Consider the following 23,689-nt stretch of genomic DNA (forward strand, 5'->3'; position numbering starts at 1 on the left):
TTCAGCGTAGGAGGGATCTTAACACGCCTTCGCTTAGAAGCAGAAGCCCCTCCAGACAAACAAGGTCTGAATGTAAAAACATTCTCGTTTCCAAACCCAAGAGCACATCCTATGGCCCAGAAAGGGCAGTTGGGATGATTTCCACAAAGCAGCACAAAGAAGAGGAGCATTCAACAGTAGGTCAGGCACACTCACGGCATTAAGGAAGGCTTATAATGCAATAAGATAAATGGCTGAGACGTTTGCTGTGGGTGAGGGAGGCCCCTCTTGGTCTTCCCTTGGCTGCTCGCAATCTGAAAACACACAGACCTCTCTGCTCTCACGGCTCCAGGCGGAGATTGAAGAACTACCAGAGAGACGAGCGCTCCTGTGTCACTGCCCGACAGCGCCCAGCAGCAGCAGCACTGGCCTTTAGGACCGAGCAGCACGGCCACAGCAGGGGGGCCTCTTCCATCACCACCATTTGCTGACACCCCTCCTGACCCATTTGCTGACACTGGGTGCTGACACCCAGTCCCGTCTTCTGCTCCTCAACACCAGCACATCCTCATCAGAGCCACAACCTTCTCACAGCGAGGTGTCTAGGCCAGAAATAAAACGCATTCTCAGGCCACGCTGGCATCACCTCGGACATTCCCGCAGCCCCTCTTCACCTCACGTTCCCAGTGCCATTGTCTCTCCTTCGCTTCCAGCTTCTCCTGCGCCCTCATCCAATCCGCCCTCAGTTTTCCAACATCTCCTTTAAGGGCTGAAGTCACCTCACTCGCTTTCTCGAGGTGCTCCCGCAGGAGAGCATTCCCTTTGGCCAGATCCTCACACCTTGGGAAGGGAGGAACAGCCAGGAGGTCACTGAACAACCCCCGTCCACAAGCAGCAGCCCCGGGATTTCCCGGCTCCCCCAACACTGACGTTGGTGTCAAACTGAGAGGCAGGAGAAGCGCTTTCTCGCATGAACTGAGATCTCTCAGGGCTGGCAAACTCATGTGCTTCTCCTTTAGCCTTCCGTGTCCTTCTACAGCTTTGCTTTCCCTTCCTCTTCAACTCGGACCATGCCCACAGGTAACGGCTGCCTCCCCTTCGTGCTGCCTCATCACTGGATGCATCCCCTTTCTCTGGCCTTGTCCCCACTCCCTCACCTACTGCTCCAGGGCATGACTTAGGCTGGGAAGGGACCCTTGGAGCTCAGCCGGAGGAACCCCCTGCTCAAAACAGAGCCATGCAGCACACACCCCTATTACTGCCCCACACAACAGGTTGTGGACCTTTCTCCTTCCAAAAGGGCTTGCCCCACCGCTTCCCTTGGGGCCACTGGGGAGCACTGACAGCTTTTCCCTCCCTTCCAGGAGCAGCCAGGACACCCACTAGGAGGGAACGCTTCTTCCTTCTGCCTTTGCTGCTCCTCTTCCACCTGAGGCAGGGCTTTCTCCAGGCTGTGGTCTTCTGTGGCTTCCCGCCTGCCTGGGGAGGGATCCCTGAAGAAGAAAGGGAATGTTTAGTCCACTTCTTGTGTTCCCTTCACTGCTGTTCGCATCCATCGCTTTCCCCTCCCTTCCTTGGGCATCTCAGGAGCTGAGATGCCTCAGCTGAGGTGAGGCATCTCAGGTGGCTTCTTCCAGGCATAACAGTCTGGTCACTACAGAGAGGAAGGGAGGGGAAGCTGTCACTCACCGCCAGCAGCTCTCCTCAGTCTCCCACTCTTGCACTCTCACAGCGGGTATCCTCAGCTCATGACGGCCAGTGCTCGCTGCCACCCGAACCCCAGGAATGGTGCGGGACATCAGGTGCAGGAGCCCAGGAGTTGCAGGGGTTCAGCCGGTGACAGGAAATGGGCACCTACAAGGACAGAGTCAGAAAGCCCTGATGAAAGCCCAAGGGCAGGAAGAGGCAGGACTTGCTTCCCCTTTCTGTGGGAAACACCCTTGACAGGGAGCTGTTTCTAGCCCAGAAGAGAGAGCTGTTGCGGGCATGGAGCAGGGGATGGCTCTGGCACCTTCTCCCCGTGGGAAGTGCCCTCAGAGACTGTGCGTGTGGGGAGATGCACGGTGGCCCTGTGCCACGCAGCAGGGCTCCATCGGGAGCCCCTGGGGAGCTGCCATGGAGTTCTTTCCCGACCCTGCGCAGCACCATCCCTCGCCCTCCCTTGCCAGCGGACTTGCACTGCCTTGGAGCAGTTCTCAGAGTTGGGAAAGATGGGCAGCAGCAGAGCCTGGGACACACCTGGGCTTCTGCACCTTCTGGACCTTGCCGCTTTGTTGCAGTGCCCGTCTTTTCTCTCTCTTCCTTCCTGTCTCTTCTCTTCCCTCTCCCCTGAGCAGGCCTCTTCTCTCTTTCTTTTTCTTGGGTTTTCAGTTTCCTGGAGGGAGCCTGCAAACCTTTCCATCCCACAGCGTGGTTAGATAGCTCTAGCCGGGATCAGCTGGGTGAACCAGTTCTTGATTGAACCCAAGCTGACTCCTTTTACCTTCTTTCCTCTGAAAGGCTCCTTCTTTGTTCTTGGGCGCATCCCAGGGAGTCTTGCGTGGTCTCTGGGGCGGTTGGAGGCAAAGCGGCGGGTGCCTAAACCAGAAATGTTGGCGTTAGCAGGTGACAAGGGACGTCCTGGAGGAGTAAGCCACTGCTGGGCGAATCGCTCGCTAGAGAAGATCCCTGGTCTGGTTTGCATTAGCCCTTTCTCCCAGGGGCCTCCCGGGGGAACATAGTGTTCACAGCGGGGTGTGACACTCAGTTCATTTGGGGGGCCGTTCAGCAGGGAGCCTGCGGTCCCCCTCCAGGCAAAAAGAGCCTTGCCCGCTTCATTCTGCTGCAGTTTCTTCACCCTCCTGAGACAGAGCTCTGCGCATGTCCCTTTGGTGCAACAGCACCTTCTGTGGTGGCTTTGCTTCTGGAAGCTGTCCTTCTGTAGGTCTTTTGTAGGCCTGTCCTTTGGCTGAGGACGTGCCTAACGCATTGGAGAAAGACCCCTTCCAGTTTTACTTACAAGGCACCATTCCAAGGGGGATGAACAAGCCCCACCCAAAGGCACAAGAGCTGAAATACCAGGAAGAGGCAGAGCAGCTACTTGGACTCCTCAGGAACTCCTCCTCCAGGAGACGCCTTGTCCCAGAGTTTGTGGACCTGCCCTACCTCTGCCGTTGGCGATCCTTCCACCGTATCTACCCCTGCTGCTTTCTGGAGGACGAGCAGAGAGGGTGGTGCATCCAGGAAGGCTTTTGCTTCGTGCTCCACGTCTGCCTCGCCTGCGTGGTCCCGTTGCTCTTCCAAAGGCAGCTCTGGGAAGCAAAAGCACATGCAGCAAAGTGACTTGTTGGAAGTGGACAACAGCTAAAGCCAAAGCCACCCAAAGCCCTAGACCAGCTTTCCGCTCAGGCTGTGACAACGCTCAGTCCCTCCTCCTACCTGTGGCTGTGTGCGTGGGTGCTGGCGACTCCTCAGCTGAAGGACTGGAAGGGCCGGCCATCTCTTCCCCAAAGATTTCACAGGGCTTTTCCATGGGGAACTCCACCAGCACCTTCAGCTGCACACATCACAGCCTCGGTTGCAGGGCAGGTGGCTGAAAAGGTGGCAAGCAGCCTTTCCCACTCCTCACCCTTGCCTCCACGCAGAAGGCTGTGGCTGTGGGGCTGCTCTTCCAGGCAGCCACCCCCCCCCAGCCCAGCCCTCCCCACCAGCATTTGCTCAATAGAGAGGAAGGAGGCAGCCAGGCACCTCTCAACCGCCAAGCTCTGCTGGGCCGGGAAGGCTGCAGCCGGCTGCTCCATCCAGCGTACCTTCCCAGTGCCCTCCAGCGGGACCTCCAGCGGGAGCAGGTCCTCCTTGGGTGGGCTCAGCAGGTTTGGCCCAAGGCAGATGGCCAGGTTGCTGCAGCTCATCCTGCTGGTGCAGGCGTTGTGGCCGATGTGCTGCAGGACGGGGAGTAGCCGCTTCAGGAGGAGGACATGTGCTGCTGTCAAGTTCTCGGCCACCCTGAGGGAACAGGAGCACAAGGTGAAGAAAGCAGACGTTGCCCACAGCCATGGCCAAAGCTTGCCCAAGGCAGGTGGGAGGCAGCGGCTGTGTTGCGCAGCTTTCCAGGTGCTCTCAGCCAGCGCTCAGGGCTCCTGCTCAACAGGCAGGCTGCTGCCCACACTTACGCTTTCAGCTCTCCCGCGTCGGCCTGCTTGCTCCTCCTCTCCATGGCTGGCATCCAGTCCTCATAGAGGTCGATGACGAGGAGCTTGGTGGGGATGCTTTGGAGGAAGCTGTGCAATGCCAAGGGCTGACCCTTTCTCCTGGCTTTTTGATTGTGTTTTTAGCGGTTCTTTATTGTATTTGATTGGTTTTTGTATTGTTTCTTGGCCAGTCTTGGCCAAACTTCTTTCTCTCGGAAGGGAACTCTTCTGATTCTCCAAAGGAAGAGCTGTCTCTGCATCTGGAATGTTTCTGGCATCTGCTGTCTTTGATGATCTGTTGCTGTTCTCTGCGCAGGGCCAGGGTGGGTCTGGCTTTTTTCCCCCACCCATGCGTTAGCTGAGGCGAGGTCTGGCTGAGGACAGCCCCCTGCCACTGGCTTTCTCATCCTCAGCCTGAAACAATGCCAACTCCAGGCCCCAATAACCTGGGTGGCGCTCCAGGGGAGTCCAACAGGCTGTGGCGATCTGCAGTGGTTTCCGGCGGTCTCCGGCGGTCTCTGGTGTTCTGCGATGGTCTCCGGTGTTCTCCGGCGGTCTCCAGCGGTGTCCGGCGGTCTCCGATGGTCCCCAGCATTCTCTTGCGGTGTCCGGTGGTCTCCATTGATGAGACCGCCGGACACCGCTGGAGACCATCGGAGGCCACCGGTGGCTGGCAGTCTGCGGTGGTCTTCGATGGACTCTGGCGGTTTCCAGCGGACTCCGACGGTCTCCAGTGTGAGACCACCGGAGGCCGCAGGACACCGCCAGTGTCTGATCCTCTCCGGTGGTCTCCCATGGTGTCCTGTGGTCTCCGCCGGTCTCTGGTGGTCTCCGACGCTCTCCAGCAGTCTCAGCCGTCTCCAAGGGACTCCTCCTGGTCCTATGGGGCTGCCGGCCCGAAGATGGCAGCCCCTCTCCTCGCCTCTTCCCCGCGGCTCTGAAAGAGAAATCACAGAATCGTTTACGTTGGAAAAGAAATGGAAGCTCATGGAGTCTAGCTGTTAGCCTGGCACCGCCAAGTCCGCAGCTCAACCACGTTCCTAAGGCCCACATCTACAGGTCTTTGAAATCCCTCCCGGGAGGGTGCCTCAAGCCCTTCCCTGGGCAGCCTGTTCCAATGCTTGTCAAGCCCTTCAGGGAAGAACTCTTTCCCAGTCTCCCCTGTCAACCTCCCCTGGCGCAACTTGAGGCCGTTTCCCCTTGTCCTGTCCCTCGTGCCTTGGGAGAAGAGAGCGACAGCCCCCTGGCTCCAGCCTCCTCTCGGGGAGTTGTCGGGAGCGGTAAGGTCTGGTGCTGGTGCTGTGGGGCTGCCGGGCAGAAGAGGGCAGCCCCTCTCCTCTCCTCTCCTCTTGCCCAGGCCTGAGGGCAGAGGAGATAGCCCCCCTTGCTGAGGGGCGGGGGTGTGGGGAGGGAAAGCAGGGCTCCTCGGCGGCTTGACAGCCGGCTGATGTTCCTGCTGAGCCTGCCGCATGGCGGTGTGGATGGCCCACTTACGGTTAGCGTCGGCCGCGGGGCCGGCGCCGCTTGCTGGACCGTGGCTTTGCGGAGGGTCCCTTTGAGCCGGCGGGGGTCCTGCGGCGCTTTGGGCCCGCTGCTGCTGGAGGCAGCCTGGCCACGGTGGAGGTGTGCCCCGTCAGGCCTGCGGGAGAGGGATCCACCTCCATTGGCTCCTCTGCCGGTGGGTCGACCTCCATGGGCTCTCCCTCGTCCCTCTTGGCGGGTGGGTCGACCTCCATGGGCTCTTCCTTCTCCCTCTTCAGGGGTGGGTCGACCTCCATGGGCTCAACTCCTTGGCCATCGCTGCTGCTGCCGCTGCTGCTGGCCGCAGCCCACTTGCGTTTCTCTCGGTGCTTGGGCATCCTCCGGGCTTCCGAGGAGCCCCTTCTGGCTGGGCCCACTCAATGTGGGTGCTCGTCCCACCCAATGTGGGCACTGGCCTCCCTTTGCCGCCTCCTCCTCTACCAAGCAGGCTTGGTGCAGGAATCTCTGGCTGCTGAGCGAGCTGTGGGTCAGCCACAGGGGTGCCAGTTGGCCAACGGCCGGCCGGTGACGTCACCAACGGACCTTTCTGTGTCTGGGAGGGTGGCCCATGAGGCCCTGCAGGCCCCATGCCGGGCGGCCCTTTGGCTTGCCAGAGAGCAAGGCAGCCCCTGGGGCAGCGGGACTGCCCTCCAGCTCCCCTCCTGTGCCCAGAGGATGCCCAGAAGCTCTGAAGTGGCGGCATCAGACCAGCTGGCGTGTCCCCTCGGAGTTCTGCCTGCGTCCTCTGGCTTTGCTCTGCCTCTTCCTGAGCGCTTGTGCCTCAGGTTTTTCTGCCATTTGCACTCTGTCCCTTTGCAAAAGGGCAGAGCGTGGTTGTGGAATTGCAGTCCAGGTCTAGAGGTGTGGCCTGGAAAGCCCAGTGCCTTTTTTCCCCCATTGCAGTGTCCAGAAGTTGCTGCTTGAAAGCTGAAATCCTCTTCTTCATCGGCCGTAAAGCGTTCCTTCTTCACCAGTCACACCTGGAGACAGAAACATCACCCGTTTCTCCAGGTGATTCCCAAAGCTTGTGCTGGGGAAAGTGTTTGGGTGGAAACTGCACTGAAAAACCTTTCACTCTCGCTCAGACAAATGTAGAGAAATTCCCCTTGAATACCTTTCAGATGACAGCGATTCTACTTCCTTGAAGCTGAAAAACTAGGAAGGTTTTTCCTGATTGGTACGAGTGTAACTGGGTCCCAATTTCCCCCAATAATGATGGATACAAGCTTTAGATTGGTGTGGGAGGAAGCACTTGTTTCTAGATGCCTCTGCTTAATGGCAAACTGGTTTTGCAACCCTTAACATCATGCAAACATTAAACTGGCTGCAAAAAAATTGGAGCTGGAGCTGTCTCTTTCCTTCCAGTATCTTCATGGGGTCACCTGTTAATGTGCCTGTAGCATTTTAAAGGCGAAACTGCCAGGCAAATGCTCCTTTTCAGATGTTTTCCTGCAACGGGAAGTGGTAGCCCCTCCACAGGTCAAGGTGTGACATGCTCACTTTTGAACTCCCTATCTCAATCCCTCTTCCCCTCAGCATCATTACCGAGAGTGTTATTTCCTCAGTTGGTGTCCGTCTGGAGAAGAAAAGTGTCCTTTTTGAGCGCAGGCCCACGACACGAAGATGCTGAACGTTTGTGCCTAGGGATTTAGTTTGTTCGTGAACAAAGGGAGAGGATTGCTGTGTCTGTTGCTCTGCGTGTCTTTATTGCTTATGTCCTTATCACTTGTTGCTAGTCGTGCTCACAAAACAAGCAAAAAGGGCAATTGAGGGTTGTTTAATTTGTGCTAAGGTCAATTTACAAGGGAAGGTGCTAGAGGAGGGCGACCTTGGGCCCATTCCAACGATGTCAGGTGGATTTTACTGAAATGCCCTGAACAGGAAGATTTCTTCCTTTCCCTGAACAGGATCTTTTGGTAATAGTATGCCAGCTAACCGGGTGGCCAGAAGCATTTCCAGTTGCTTCAGCAACTACGGGATCAGTTATTAAAGTGCTTTTAGGACAAATAATTCCTAGATAGGGAGTAATAGAGGCAATAGACTCACAGAGAGGAACACATTTTACTGGAAAAATTCTTCAAGGGGTTGTGGTGGCCTTAGGAATACAATGAGATTTCCGTACTCTGTGGAAGCCCCGGAGTTCAGGGAAAGTAGAGAAGATGAATGGGGGAATTAAGCAGCATCTTTTGAAATTATTTTTGGAAACCAAAATGCCATGGATATGTCTTCTACCATTAGCTTTAGCTAGCATAGGGGCCAAACCCAGAGGAGATACTCAACTATCCCCCTTTGAATGAATGTTTGGAATCCCTTACCCTGCTAACTCTCGACCTAGTGGGGAGGTAGAAATAAGTGACGTCTACTTGAAACAATATGTGGCCGGGATACTGTCTCTTGTGAAATCTCTTTGACAGGAAGCTCAGCTGGCACAGACCCTGCCTTTGGACTTTGCTGTCTAGAGCATCCAACGGGGAGGTTGGGTCCTAATTAAAGAATGGAAAGAAGCACCACTGGTGGCAAAGTGGCAGAGACCGTACCAAGCGTTATTAACCGCGGAAACAGCAGTTAAGACGGCCAAACACGGGTGGACTCGTCATATTCGAACACGGGTGGACTCGTCATATTCGAGTCAAGACGTCCAAGGCCCTGGAAAACTGGACTTGGGAGCTAAAGGAAGAGGAGGGGAAACTGCAGCTAGCCTTCCGTAGAAAAAGACTCCGTTAGTAGTATTTGATAAGTTAAAAATCAAGGGCAAGGCTGGATTGACCTCTGTCAATTGCCACAATAAGAAATTCTAAACTCCGTTACTGGCTGCAACCCAGTAGGCGTTGAGCAGTGGAAGCACATGCCATACCAGACCTTGATTTGAAAAAGTGAAAAATGGAAGTTTAGGGTGGGAGACTAGAACTAACTCTTACAAGGAGTGGGTCAGACCGGTAGCCATCAGGTAGACCTCGGGAGGAGTTCCGTGTGTTTACCCAAAGGATCTACGGTATAGATCCATAAGGAAAAGAGGCCCCTTATTTAACTTCCAGCAACTGGTGAGCAGACACTAACTGAATTGTTTCCGTATATTCACTTGCCACATCAAGTGTAGAAAGATGATAAGCTCAAGATGAAATTTTTAGTAATGATCATGTTTCTATACTATTGGCAAAATCGAAGTCTGGGATGGGAAAACCGATTTTTGACTCTAGGGGACGAGGTAGCCAAAGCTTTTAACCTCAGTAATTGCTGGGTCCGTGGAGGTCCAGGAGGAGCTGAAGATTGGCTGTGGGTAGCCCAGCCTGTCCAGCCTAAATGGTTGGTGAGTGACTTAAGTAGAGTGCATAATGGAACTGGGTTCTGGAAGGAAGACGGAGGTACATGGAAAATACAGTACCCAGGAAAAGGAAATTACTGTCTGAACAGAACCAAGCTGGGAGGGAAAAATGTAGGTAAAAGCGAATGTGAGTGGACATTGTCACCAGGAATGGGTTGTTACGATCCATATTGTAGACCTTATAATTGCTTTAGGTACCGAGGAAGATGGAACCAAACGCATGTTAAGCTTATAGGTGGCACCTGGGTAAAGTGCTCTTTCAAAGAACCTTGGCACAGTGGATGCAAAGCAGTTGCGAGAGAAATTATGCAAAAAGGGGGATTTAGAGATTCTTTATTCCTGGCTTGTCAGTGGGACAATACCATTAACAAGAATCATGTAATAAGGGTTTATCAATGGGGCTGGCAAAACTCAAGTGGAACTAGGACCTATTTTAGAAAATTTTGGTCGGCTACAAATTGAACTAAGAATGGTAGGGGGTGTAACTGTAAAGGGCACGCAGATGCGGGAGCCTTTGAATGTGATTATTGCGATTCCTATGGCGATTTCAGTATAGCAGGAGGACCCCTGGGATCAAAAGATACTCTATACTGTGAAATACCACAGGATAATGAAACATGGGAAGGCCCATTCGCTAACGGGGCTTGGGCTTTGAAGGGCCATTACTGGATTTGTGGGCAACACGCCTACCAAAGGTTACCTCCAAAGCGCTCAGGGATACGTTCTATAGGATATATGAGACCGTTATTTTCCTTATTACCACAAGTTCAAGGAAACGAGTTAGGGGTTAATGGATAGGATGATCTGATAAGAGAACGACGAGCAACTGATAAATCCCTAACTAAAGGGGGTTCCCAATCATGGGGAAAAGATGAATTATACATCAGATGAACCTGAACGAATTATACGGTATTCTGGACCAGCAGCACGGAATCCCCACCAGGTGATTTCTGGAGCAAGAGACCCCATTTATAATTTAAATAGGATAGTTAGATTACAAGCCGGTTTTTGCAATTTTACCTAACCAGAGCGCTGAGGCTCTTGACTTTCTTGCAGACCAATCTGCTCAGATGAGGAATGCAATTTTCCAACACCCAAGGGTCCTAGATTATTTGCTAGCAGAAGAAGGGGGAGTTGGTGGAAAACTAAAGGAACCCAGCTCCTGTTTACAAATCCATGATCACGGGGCGGTAGTAAAACAGATAAGAAAAGGAATGAGAAAACTAGCTCACGTGCCAGTTCAAACCGGGAAAGGATGGGAATTAGACACGTTCTCGTGGTTGCCTGGTGGACCATGGGTTAAACGCATGGTGGTTTTCTCCCTTTGTGCGGTAGCAGCTCTGATTTTTGTACCATGTAGGATACCTTGTTTCATGCAGCTCATTCAGCATGGAGTCAGAAGAATGCAAGTCGTAGCTGCTGTGCCCAGTGACCCAGAATTAGCTACAAGGGGACCGAAGATGATGGCTCTGCAAATAGCTCCAAAACCAAAAAGAAGACAAGAAGAAAAGGTCCAATGAACGGTGACTAAAGGTTGTAAAGACAAATAGTGAAATAAACAGAGGAGGGGCTGATAAGAAAATAGGGATAAGAGTGTCTCCACAAACAGGGAAGTTAACGGAAATGGCAGGAGTGAGACAACCAAAAGAAGAGGAGAGTTAATTGAAGCTGCAGGAGTGAGGTAACTGAAAACTAGGGGAAATAAGTGAAACCGCAAAAGTTGGACAATTAAAAACGGCAAAAGTTAAACTTTGATGTAATAGGCGGATCGAGAAGTCTGTACCTTCCAAGTACCTCAGCCAATGGGGAAAGGAAGAGGGTTACGTGCGGCCGGGGAATTAGGATAAAAGGGAGGCTGCGTCCTCCGGCAAATGGAGAGACCCCACAGGGATATGCCCCAGGGGACTCTCCCTTTATTCGAATAAAGCCTTTGCAGGACTCCTCTGTCTCCTTTGTGAACATCGACCTCTGGCTATGGGGTTTTCCGCACACGTCCTTTCTATCGCTTGGCTAAGATTTCAGAGTTTAGCATGCTAGTAGTCACTTCCCGAGAATCTGTTGCGGCAACGAATCTCTGCACCTCGAGGGGCAGGACCTTAAGCGAGCGTCCCCACTCAAGGGGAGATCCTGGCCTGCAGCCGCTGACCTGCAGGAGAGCTCCAGGGGCTCTTGGGCTGTCCGCTATTTCTGGAGTGAGATAACTGACCTAGAGTCATATTCCCACGGGAACCAAGCACCGAGGTCCCCACTCCAGACAGTGTTTTGGCTGCGTTGCCAGCACGTCCCCCCCCGTTGCGTCCCCCCCCAGCAAAGTGCGGGGGCAACTCATCACATCTGCCACCGGTGGTTATGGCTTGAGCAGGAGCCGGGAGGGGCAGAGGGGGAAAGCAGGGGAGAGCACAGCGCCACCCCCCCGTTCCCTGCCGGCAGCCGGGGCCCCTCCCGCTGCCCATCGGGGAGGAGAAGGTTCGGGAGCTGCCCCCGGGCCCGTCGGGGTTTCGCACCGGGCCGGGCCTCCCGCTCCCGCGGCAGCCGAGGCTGAAGTTGGAGCCTCCGGCAGAGGCTCCGGCGGGGCCGCTGCCTTCGCCGGGCGGCGGCCCGTCCCCGCGGCGCCGGCTCTCGCCCTCCCCCCCGGGGGACCCCCCGCTGGCGGGGACCGGTTCCCCCCGCTCCCCCCTCCCGCCCCCAACCTTCGCCGGGGCCGGGGCCGGGGCCGGGGCCGGGGCCGGTCTCCGAGCGGAGCTGCCGGAGCCACCCGCGGCCGGGGCGGCCTCTCCCCCGCGGCAGCCCCGCAGCCCCGAGGGCAGCGCCGCCGCAGAGCGGCCCCGAGCGAGCCCGGCCCTCCCGCCCCGCGGCTCCCGGCGGCGCCCGGCGGGCAGGGGCAGCCGCTCCGCCCGCCCCGGCAGGCGCCGGGCCGCGGTCCGCCGGGGCAGGCGGCGGAGCAGCCCCCGCCGCGGGGCCCGTCCGGCGGCGGAGCCCGGCTGGCGAGCGGGGGCATGGCGGCGCCGGGCCCGGGCTCCCTGCAGCGCCGGCGGCAGAGCTGGCAGGAGGCGCGGCCCCGGCAAGCGGTGCTGGTGCGGAAGCTGCAGGCGAAGGTGAGGAGCGGGGGCGCCTGCCCGGGGGGAGCTGCCCGGGGCCGGGCCGGGCCGCGGTGGCGGGGCCGGGGTGCCCGGGCCGCCCGCGCCGCCCGCAGAGGGGACTCGGCGGCGGAGCCCTCGGGGGGCAAAGGCGCGGCCCCGGCGGGGCCCCCCCCGGGAGCCGCCGCGGCCGCCGTCCGCCCCGAGCCGCTGGCCGGGGCCTGGGCGGGCTCGGGGGAAGCGAAGCTTCCCGGTGCCGTAAGGACTCGGGCTGGGATGGGCAGCGCTGTGGCGTGTAACCTCCCCAGTTACATGGAATGGCTTCAAGCTCCAACAGGGTAGGTTTAGACTGAACATTAGGAAAGAATTTTTCACAGAAAGAGTGGTCGGGCATTGGAATAGGCTACCCAGGGAGGTGGTTGAGTCACCATCCCTGGATGTGTTTAAGAGCCGTTTAGATGTGGTCTTGGGGGATATGGTATAGGGGAGAACTTTGTAGAGTAGGGTAGATGGTTGGACTCGATGATCCCAAGGGTCTCTTCCAACCTAGACGATTCTATGATTGTATGATTCTATGTGCTGAGCTTGGGCTGCAGAGAGCCCGAGAAAAGCCGGTGCCGGAGGAGCCGGCTCTGTCCCCAGGGGCGCTCGCTCCTCTCCATGGCGAGTCTCCCCCCGGCTCCTGCAGGAGCGGACTCGCTGCCGAGAGCTGGAGCAGCAGCTGGAAGCAGGAGGGGTGAGTGTGCAGGGCGCTAGCTGGAGAGCGATAGCCTTCACTCATAGGAGAGAAGCAGCATTATATTTCTTGATATAAAACAGTGATTTAATGAAGTGATAGTAGATGCGACAGCTTTAAGACCATTTGATTCACACCATTGAAACCTCTGCCCAGGTCTCTGCCACCCTCTTGAATCCTTAACTTTGTGTCCGTGTCCTTGTAGAAGGTAGAGGATCTGTGTGTGTTTGAGGATGGGAGTGCACCATGCTCTGCTCTGGTTCGCATCTCTCCCTGCAGCTGTAAATGACAGGAAAGTGTGAAAAAAAGAAGGCATTAGAGACAATCAATCACGATGGACAACCCTGCCCAGGTCTCTGCCACCCTCTTGAATCCTTAACTTTGTGTCCGTGTCCTTGTAGAAGGTAGAGAATCTGTGTGTCGTGCAGGATGGGAGTTCATCATGCTCTGCTCTGGTTCGTGTCTGTCCCTGCAGCTGTAAAAGGCAGGAAAATGTCAAGAAAAAAGGTATTAGAGACCATCAACAAGAGTGGACACTGCTGCCAAGGTCACTGCCAGACTCCTGAATCCTTAACTTTTGTCTGTGTCCTCGTAGAAGGTAGAGAATGTCTCTCGCTGTTCCTGAAGATGAGAGTGCCCCATGGTCTTGTCCTTTCCCTGTCTGGCCTTCTGCCATAGCAAGCAGGAGAATATGAGCAAACTAAGGCAGCAGAGACCCTCAGTGGCCATTGACATCTGTGCCCAGGTCTCTGCCACCCTCTTGAATCCTTAACTTTGTGTCCGTGCCCTTGTAGAAGGTAGAGGATCTGTGTGTGTTTGAGGATGGGAGTTCATCATGCTCTGCTCTGGTTCGCATCTCTCCCTGCAGCTGTAAAAGGCAGGAAAATGTCAAGAAAAAAGGCATTAGAGACGATCAATAAGAGTGGACACCACTGCCCAGGTCTCTGCCACCCTACTGAATCCTTACTTTTGTGTCCATGTCCTTTAAAAGGTAGAGAATCTGTGTGTGTTTGAGAATGGGAGTGCACCATGCTCTTCTCCGCTTCCCATCTCTCTCTGCAGCTGTAAATGACAGGAAAGTGTGAAAAAAAGAAGGCATTAGAGACAGTCAATCACGATGGACACCCCTGCCCAGGTCTCTGCCACCCTCTTGAATCCTTAACTTTGTGTTCGTGTCGTTGTCGAAGGTAGAGAATCTGTGTGTGTTTGAGAATGGGAGCTCCTCATGGTCTGGTCCTGTCCCTTTCTGGGCCTGCTCTTGTAAGGAGACAGGATAACAAACAAGAGGTCAGCCATCCTCACTCAGCACGGACAAGCCCTGCGAGGTCTGTGCCAGACTCCTGAATCCTTATCTTTTGTCTGTGTCTTTGTAGAAGGTAGAGACTGTCCACGTGGTTGAGGATGGGAGTTCCTCATGGTCTTGTCCGTCTTGTTTCTGGGCCTGCTGCATTAAAAGGCAGAAGATTATGAACAAAGAAAGGTAGCAGAGAGCATGAGTAAAATGGACAACTTGTGCCCAGATCTGTGCCAGACTCGTGAATGCTTAACTTTTGTCTGTGTCCTTGTAGAAGGTAGAGAATCTCTTGCTCCCTGGCTGAGCGTGGCTGTGTGCCATCGTCTGTTCCTCTGCTTTTAGGGGCCTGTGGTTTATGAGAGAGGATAAAAGCAATGGGGCATCCACCGTGCCTCACCACGGAGAACCCCTGTCAAGGTCTCTGCCACCCTCTTGAATCCTTACCTTAGTGTCCGCGTACGTTTAGAAGGTAGAGAATCTCTGGCTGTCTGGCTGCTCACCGGTCTGCTCGGCTCCAGGCTGTGACAGATCACCGCCCGTTCCTCCCCAGCAACCCTTTGTGACATGGCCACCTCCAGCATTCTATCGGTGTGTCAGGGCACAGGCTGTCCAGGGGTGATGGAAGGCCCAGGCCTTGGCTTCCTGGGGAAAATGGCTGTCACGCTTCATCCTTGTTAAAGAGAGCGGGATGGACAAAGCCCGTAACTCAGTCCCATGGGACAACTGTTGCTGAGAGCTCAGGGTCACTGCTGTCTGTGTGGGGACACCCTCTTGACCCGGGAGTGTGGTCTCCTCATGGCCCCTCACCTTTTTGCCTCTCCCCTGTCCCCTGGGCCTCATCCTGGCTTCCAGGGCCAGGGCAGAGCCGGGTGGAGCTCAGCATGAGGGCGCAGTCACAGAAGTCACAGCATCATGGAATCATTTAGGTCGTAAAAAACCCTTAAGATCATCGAGTCCAACCATAGAGCTAACACTGCCCACTCCACCACTAACCCACGTGCCTCAGCACCACGTCTACCCGTCTTTTAAATACCACCAGGGATGATGACTCCACCACTTCCCTGGGCAGCCCGTTCCAATGCTCAATAACCCTTTGTGTGAAGAAATAGTTCCTAGTATCCATCCTAAATCTTCCCTGGTGCAACATGGGGCCGTTGCCTCTTGTGCCATTGCCTGTGCCTTGGGAGAAGAGACCGACCCCCCCCCCCGGCTACACCCTCCTTTCAGGGAGTTGTAGAGAGCGAGAAGGTCTCGCCTCAGCCTCCTTTTCTCCAGGCTGAACATCCCCAGCTCCCTCAGCTGCTCCTCACAAGACTCGTGCTCCAGACCCCTCACCAGCTCCATTGCCCTTCTCTGGACACGCTCCAGCCCCTCAACGTCTGTCCTGTCGTGAGGGGCCCAAAACTGGACACAGCCCAGAGGATGAGGATTGAGGATGATGGAGGATGAGGATGAGGAGCCCAGAGGCAGAGGATTCCCTAACTTCTCTGGAGTTAGGATGGAGACGCGAATGCCCATCTTTACCGAGATCTGGGGAACCAGACTCTTCCCTCTAGCTAGAGAAGCTAGAGATTGACGGGGACCGGAGGAATCTTCCCCCACAGAACCTCTGGTTCAAATTAAGCTGGGGAAGATGAAACAGAGGCAGAATGCTCGGTTGATCCAGGAGCTGCCTCTTCAGTTCTAAATACAAAGAGCTATGAATGAGGTTATGACACTGGAAGGAAGAGTTATTGGTGCGAGAGGGAAGCCAGAAACCAGACCTTTCTTTAAACCTTTAACATTCAAGAGTGGAAAGCAAGGGGTGACACATCAGCTTTTGGACTTGCCAGGGGCACCGAAGCCCTTGATTGATCGGGACTTGTTAGAAAATTAGAAGCTGAAAGAAGATTTAAAAACGGTACAGTCAACTCTTGGGATCCCCCTGTCACTCCAGAAATACAAACGGGTTCTGTAATTGTTCGGGGGTGAAGCCCCAAACCGTTGGAGGTGAAAAGCTCTCTAGGTACCTGTCCGTATTCTCCCACGTCCCGTGCCACCCATGACTCTCCAGTCTCGGGACAGATCTCTGGGTGGGAGTCTTAAATAGTTGCTTAACCCTAAACAAGAACTGAAACACATTGAGGAGACCTAGCAATAGGACCAAGCTGGTTTGCATGTCCCAAGAGTATTCAAAATTCTCAAAAACTGGCATAGCTGGACCAAAATAGAAAAGGGAGGTGAAAGAGCTGGGGAAAGGAACACCACCAGCCCCCGCTTCCCCCATAGACTGAGTGTGATTATTAATAAATTCTGAGAGACGGTGTCCGAGGTCACAGCAGGACAGCGGTGCTGCATAAATGGCCCAACGTAACCATCTGAACAGTGATGCTATCGTATCATAAGTTGATATCACACAGGACGGCAAAATTATGATGCTGATCCCTCTCCCAGAGGTGATAAACATCATCACGGGGAGTACATAGAGCATGTCAGAATTTACATAACACGGCCGTGGGAACAAACGAAGCAACATTGTGACCAGTACTATTGACTAATATCATAAATGCATATAACACATACATTTTAACACGCTCTGGTCAGATCTGTCGTTCTCTCAACCTTCCGAGTGCCCCACGTTGGGCGCCAAAAAGGACTGTCATGGTTTGGCCTCAGACGGCAACAAAGAACCACGTGGCAGCCACGCTCTCGGCCCCTCCACGGCCATGAGGGGAGAATTGGAAGGAAAAAAAGGAAACTGGTGGGTTGGCACAAAGGCAGTTTAACAGAACAGCAAAGGGAACAAGACAATGTGCAGAAGATCCCGTTGCCAGAGGTCGATGTTCACAAAGGAGACAGAGGAGTCCTGCAAAGGCTTTATTCGAATAAAGGGAGAGTCCCCTGGGGCATATCCCTGTGGGGTCTCTCCATTTGCCGGAGGACGCAGCCTCCCTTTTATCCTAATTCCCCGGCCGCACGTAACCCTCTTCCTTTCCCCATTGGCTGAGGTACTTGGAAGGTACAGACTTCTCGATCCGCCTATTACATCAAAGTTTAACTTTTGCCGTTTTTAATTGTCCAACTTTTGCAGTTTCACTTATTTCCCCTAGTTTTCAGTTACCTCACTCCTGCAGCTTCAATTAACTCTCCTCTTCTTTTGGTTGTCTCACTCCTGCCATTTCCGTTAACTTCCCTGTTTGTGGAGACACTCTTATCCCTATTTTCTTATCAGCCCCTCCTCTGTTTATTTCACTATTTGTCTTTACAACCTTTAGTCACCGTTCATTGGACCTTTTCTTCTTGTCTTCTTTTTGGTTTTGGAGCTATTTGCAGAGCCATCATCTTCGGTCCCCTTGTAGCTAATTCTGGGTCACTGGGCACAGCAGCTACGACTTGCATTCTTCTGACTCCATGCTGAATGAGCTGCATGAAACAAGGTATCCTACATGGTACAAAAATCAGAGCTGCTACCGCACAAAGGGAGAAAACCACCATGCGTTTAACCCATGGTCCACCAGGCAACCACGAGAACATGTCTAATTCCCATCCTTTCCCGGTTTGAACTGGCACGTGAGCTAGTTTTCTCATTCCTTTTCTTATCTGTTTTACTACCGCCCCGTGATCATGGATTTGTAAACAGGAGCTGGGTTCCTTTAGTTTTCCACCAACTCCCCCTTCTTCTGCTAGCAAATAATCTAGGACCCTTGGGTGTTGGAAAATTGCATTCCTCATCTGAGCAGATTGGTCTGCAAGAAAGTCAAGAGCCTCAGCGCTCTGGTTAGGTAAAATTGCAAAAAACGGCTTGTAATCTAACTATCCTATTTAAATTATAAATGGGGTCTCTTGCTCCAGAAATCACCTGGTGGGGATTCCGTGCTGCTGGTCCAGAATACCGTATAATTCGTTCAGGTTCATCTGATGTATAATTCATCTTTTCCCCATGATTGGGAACCCCCTTTAGTTAGGGATTTATCAGTTGCTCGTCGTTCTCTTATCAGATCATCCTATCCATTAACCCCTAACTCGTTTCCTTGAACTTGTGGTAATAAGGAAAATAACGGTCTCATATATCCTATAGAACGTATCCCTGAGCGCTTTGGAGGTAACCTTTGGTAGGCGTGTTGCCCACAAATCCAGTAATGGCCCTTCAAAGCCCAAAGCCATTCCCGTTAGCGAATGGGCCTTCCCATGTTTCATTATCCTGTGGTATTTCACAGTATAGAGTATCTTTTGATCCCAGGGGTCCTCCTGCTATATCCCGGGGCTGCTGCTTGTGGACGGGGGTTGTTCAGTGACCTCCTGGCTGTTCCTCCCTTCCCAAGGTGTGAGGATCTGGCCAAAGGGAACGTCCTCTTGCGGGGGCACCTCGAGAAAGCGAGTGAGGTGACTTCAGCCCTTAAAGGAGATGTTGGAAAACTGAGGGCGGATTGGATGAGGGCGCAGGAGGAGCTGGAAGCGAAGGAGAGAGAATGGCACCGGGAACGTGTGTGGAATAATTCCTCAAATAAAAATTTTATTAAAAATATAGCATTGTTCACACATTAAGGAAAGGTATAAAATGGAAGCGTTTCCAGGGTAGAATACAGCAGATACGGGAACGAGGTGATCCTATGGAACTGATAAGCTGCATATTTGCTACCCTGAGCCAACAGTCTGTCAGATTTTGACAAAATGCTGTCCTTTGTGCGAACTTTGCTCATTATAATGTCATTATAATACCAAAACACACCTCCAGCCCGAAGGCTACCCGCCTCCAAGGTGCAACCACTCGTCCTTGAGTCTGCGCCCTGAATTTTTCGTAAACTATACCTTTAAAAGCGAGGCGAGAGAATTTTACACCAAGCCTAATAAAGGTATTTATGACTAGAGTCACTCAAACTCCACCTTGAAGGTAAAACATAGTATAAAACTAGCCCAAGAAAGGGGGGATGCTAGGGAAGACCCCATCGTGAAGAGGTCAGGGAGGACCCCGTCACGGACTGCCTTTGACTTGCCGGACCAGTCGAGGGGCTGAGCCTTTCTTCCCCCCCCATAGGGAGGCCTTTGGGTAAGACTTAGACTATACCGAGTGCTTCCTCGGGAAACTTAGAAATCTCTCTAGAGGGTTATTTTTGTTACATTTATAGCCAGGCTGTATTGTTTGGAACTTTGTCGCACGCTTTGTACCATGAACAAACCATATTTTACTTGCACGTGCTTTGCAGACAGTGTATTTATCACCGGCAAACCATAAGAACCTTTGTATCTGTTGCTGAAATAAACTGCACTGCTTAAGTAGCTAGCCGTTTCGGTTTCCCATTGAACGCCACCAAACATTAGAGTGCGGCCGTGCTAGTTCATGAGCACGACTAGACTGAAGGTGCAGTCCACTATGACTGTATCTGGACTCGTGACAGTTAAATATATTAAACACGACTGGACTGATAGTGGTGAATTGGGCATCCCTCAGGATTTAAACCTAGCCGCACCTAGCCTCCCACCTCGGTGAGGAGTGTTAGAACGCAAGGGGGTTTATTTTCTGCCAAAACTATTTTGCCTATTAACACAACAGACGTGAGGTGAGGAGGGGCTGCGGGAATGTCAGAGGTGATGCCAGCGTGGCACGAGAATGTGTTTTATTTTTGGCCCAGAGACCTCCCTGTGAGAAGGTTGTGGCGGTTTTGGGGATGTGTTGGTGCTGGGGATGTGCTGGTGTTGGGGATGTGTTGGTGCTGGGGATGTGCTGGTGTTGAGGATGTACTGGTGTTGAGGGTGTGTTGGCGTTGAGGGTGTGTTGGTGTTGAGGATGTGCTGGTGTTGGGGATGTGCTGGTGTTGGGGATGTGTTGGTGTTGAGGATGTGCTGGTGCTGGGGATGTGCTGGTGTTGGGGATGTGCTGGTGTTGGGGATGTACTGGTGTTGAGGGTGTGTTGGCGTTGAGGGTGTGTTGGTGTTGAGGATGTGCTGGTGTTGGGGATGTGTTGGTGTTGAGGATGTGCTGGTGTTGGGGATGTGTTGGTGCTGGGGATGTGCTGGTGTTGGGGATGTGCTGGTGTTGGGGATGTGTTGGTGCTGAGGAGCAGACAGGGCTGGGAGATGGAGGGGTGGTGGTGATGGAAGCAAATGGTGGTGATGGAAGAGTCCCCCCTGCTGTGGCCGTGCTGCTCGGTCCTAAATGCCAGTGCTGCTGCTGCTGGTAGTTCTCTCTGGTAGTTGTTCAATCTCCGCCTGGAGCCGTGAGAGCAGAGAGGTCTGTGTGTTTTCAGATTGCGAGCAGCCAAGGGAAGACCAAGAGGGGCCTCCCTCACCGACAGCAAATGTGAGAGTGGCCTTGGAGGGGCTTGTCTTTGTCGTCCTCCCCCAAGACACCTGTGTGTGAGACACCTCTGCAAGGGGAGATGCTGAATGAGGGTCACTTGCTTTGCTGATATCCCCTCCTGCAGGACAAGGGTGGGTGTTCCCTCCTGTGCAGTCGGGTGGCAGCTCTGCTGAGGCTGCTCCTGTGGTGGCTCTTCAGTCCCCAGTGCCCTGTTGGAGTAGTTCTTGAAGGAGACCTGGCCACGGTGGTGTGACCCTCTCCCAGCTGAAAGACTTGTGCAGTGACGGCGAAGGCTGAGCTGGCATTTCTTTTTCTCTTTGCATCTGTAGCTTTATGACAAGTTCAGAAGGGGTGAACGTGGCCGTCTGCTCGGCCTGTGGCATCAGGTGGACACCTTCTGCCGCCGTTTCCTGGAAATGAAGACTGCCACGCACCGGTGAGTAGAAGCTGAGGCCAGATGTCTGCAGAAAAAATGTGGCTTCCCTTCAGATCTCTCTGGGGTTCCTTTCTCTCTGCAAACAGAAGTAGCACAGCCTCCGGTGTCAGGAGGCAATTTCAAAGTCTGGGTTACCGTCAGCCATTGATCTTATTGGATTATAAGCCTTCCTTAATGCCGCGAGTGTGCCTGACCTACTGTGTAATTCTCCTCCTCTTTGTGATTTGTTGGTACAACATTTTCGGTTTATTCTCACACCACCTTCCTGAAATGTTTGTTCTGTAGATATTGTCGTCAGCCTCTGAGCAGCCACTTGCCGGGGTGTTCCTTGCAAGCCTGAGTGCAGAAGGCCTTGGGGGCAAGAAGGGCCATTTTGCAGCATGAAGCATCTTAACCTGAATCATCCTGTGATCCTGTGATTATTGGATGGGAAATTCATAGCCGTCTCCCCAAAGAGCTTGCAGGCTCTTTGATCCATTCCCCGCTGAAGGCAAAAGTGATTGTGGGAATAGTCATCTGGACTTTCAACGTCTGTCTGACCCCCAGAAGAACTTTGGCCAGGCTGGTATCCAGCGTAGGAAAGAGGAGAGAGAGAACCAGGAGGCAGGAAGCTGTTAATTTGTGAGCACCTGAATGTTTTGGAAAGGTTCTGTGATTTCTGGAAGCTTGTTTTACTTTCTCAGTGCTGAATGTTTCCCCTCCATCAAGGACAAAGAGTGATGCAGGTCTGGTCAGGAAATGCCAGCGTTCTTGAGGTGTAAATAGAAAGGGGTTGGAAATCATCCCAACTGCCGTTTCTGGGACATAGGATGTGCTCTTGGGTTTGGAAACGAGAATGTTTTTATGTTCAAACCTTGTTTGTCTCTCCCCTTCGCAGAGACTGAAGGACTCGGAGGCACTTGGAGAAAAACATTCCTCATTACAGCGTGAGTTGGTGGTCGTGAGGGAGACACTGGAGCAATCGCACCTTCAGAGGGATCTGCTGAAGCAAAAGAGAGATGAGCTTACCATGGCCCTGGCGAAGGTATGGTCACCTTGTGATAGCAAGGCCACCACAGATGCTGTTTCTGGCAGCAGCAGACAGGGACAATCATAGACGCATAGAATCATGGAGGTTGGGAGGGACCTTTCGAGTCCTCGAGTCCAACCGCTACCCTCACACCGCCAAATCCTCCACTGACCCCTGTCCCTCAGCTCCACCTCTGCCCGTCTTTTCACTACCGTGTTGCTCCTCTTCTGTTCTCCCACTGTTGTTTAAGTACAATGTTGGTCTCCTTCTTGGGAAATGGTGGTGAGAGCAGGCAGGTCTTTGGGGCAGTCTGTCCTCACGTGCTGATTGGGAGCGCTGAACTGGGAGTATGTCAGAGACACGCAGGGGATGGGGAGTTGCTGCTCTCTTCTTGACTGTAAACCTGACTGTATTTTATTTCCTCTGTGCTTCCGTGGCGGTGGCTGGAGCAAGAGAATGGAGCTCTGTCGGGTAAAGTGGAGGAGATGGAGAGAGCAAAGGTCTCTGCCCAGGAGAAGCTGCGCTTGTGTAGAAGAACAGATGGAGAGCTCTGCGCAGAGAAAGCCCCCCTGGAGCAGCTGCTGAAGGAAGCAGAGGAGCAAGAAGAGGGGCTGCGGGCAGCGCTGAGGATCCGGGCAGAGGAGAAGGAAGAAAGCCAAGAGAAACTCATCCAGGTGGGACCAAAATGCTGGTGCTTCTGGGTGGGCGTTTGGCTGCTTGTCTGGGTGAAGCTGTGCCTGTGTTGGCCTCCTTTTTGGCATATTTACTTTGGAGGGCCAGAGAGTGGTGTCATCAGAACCAGGGGCTTGTTGTCCTCCTGGAAGATACAGCCTCCATTGTCCATCCATTGTTTTTCTTGCTGGCACAGACGGTGTGGGCGCAGCTCCCCGTGTGCCAGGGATCAGAGAGCAGCAATTTCAGATGCGGTTATTGCCATCACATTGGGCTGGGCTCTCTGTGCTCTGCCAGGTGACAAGGGAAGCCCGGCCATTCCCTCCGAGGGGCCCACGTTGCTATTTGAAATGGCAGAAACGGGCTTTCTGTGTACGAGAACCTGGAATCCAGCCTGTTTGAGGCTCAGCAGCACTTATCTCAGGGAAGGTGGTAGAAAACCAGCCCGGTGGTTCTGACTGTACTGACCTTAAACCCTTTGAATTTCAGCGTAGGAGGGATCTTAACACGCCTTCGCTTAGAAACAGAAGCCCCTCCAGACAAACAAGGTCTGAATGTAAAAACATTCTCGTTTCCAAACCCAAGAGCACATCCTATGGCCCAGAAAGGGCAGTTGGGATGATTTCCACAAAGCAGCACAAAGAAGAGGAGCATTCAACAGTAGGTCAGGCACACTCACGGCATTAAGGAAGGCTTATAATGCAATAAGATAAATGGCTGAGACGTTTGCTGTGGGTGAGGGAGGCCCCTCTTGGTCTTCCCTTGGCTGCTCGCAATCTGAAAACACACAGACCTCTCTGCTCTCACGGCTCCAGGCGGAGATTGAAGAACTACCAGAGAGACGAGCGCTCCTGTGTCACTGCCCGACAGCGCCCAGCAGCAGCAGCACTGGCCTTTAGGACCGAGCAGCACGGCCACAGCAGGGGGGCCTCTTCCATCACCACCATTTGCTGACACCCCTCCTGACCCATTTGCTGACACTGGGTGCTGACACCCAGTCCCGTCTTCTGCTCCTCAACACCAGCACATCCTCATCAGAGCCACAACCTTCTCACAGCGAGGTGTCTAGGCCAGAAATAAAACGCATTCTCAGGCCACGCTGGCATCACCTCAGACATTCCCGCAGCCCCTCTTCACCTCACGTTCCCAGTGCCATTGTCTCTCCTTCGCTTCCAGCTCCTCCTGCGCCCTCATCCA

Source organism: Numenius arquata, chromosome 12 (genome assembly GCF_964106895.1).
Source record: "Numenius arquata chromosome 12, bNumArq3.hap1.1, whole genome shotgun sequence".
Lineage (NCBI taxonomy): Eukaryota > Metazoa > Chordata > Aves > Charadriiformes > Scolopacidae > Numenius > Numenius arquata.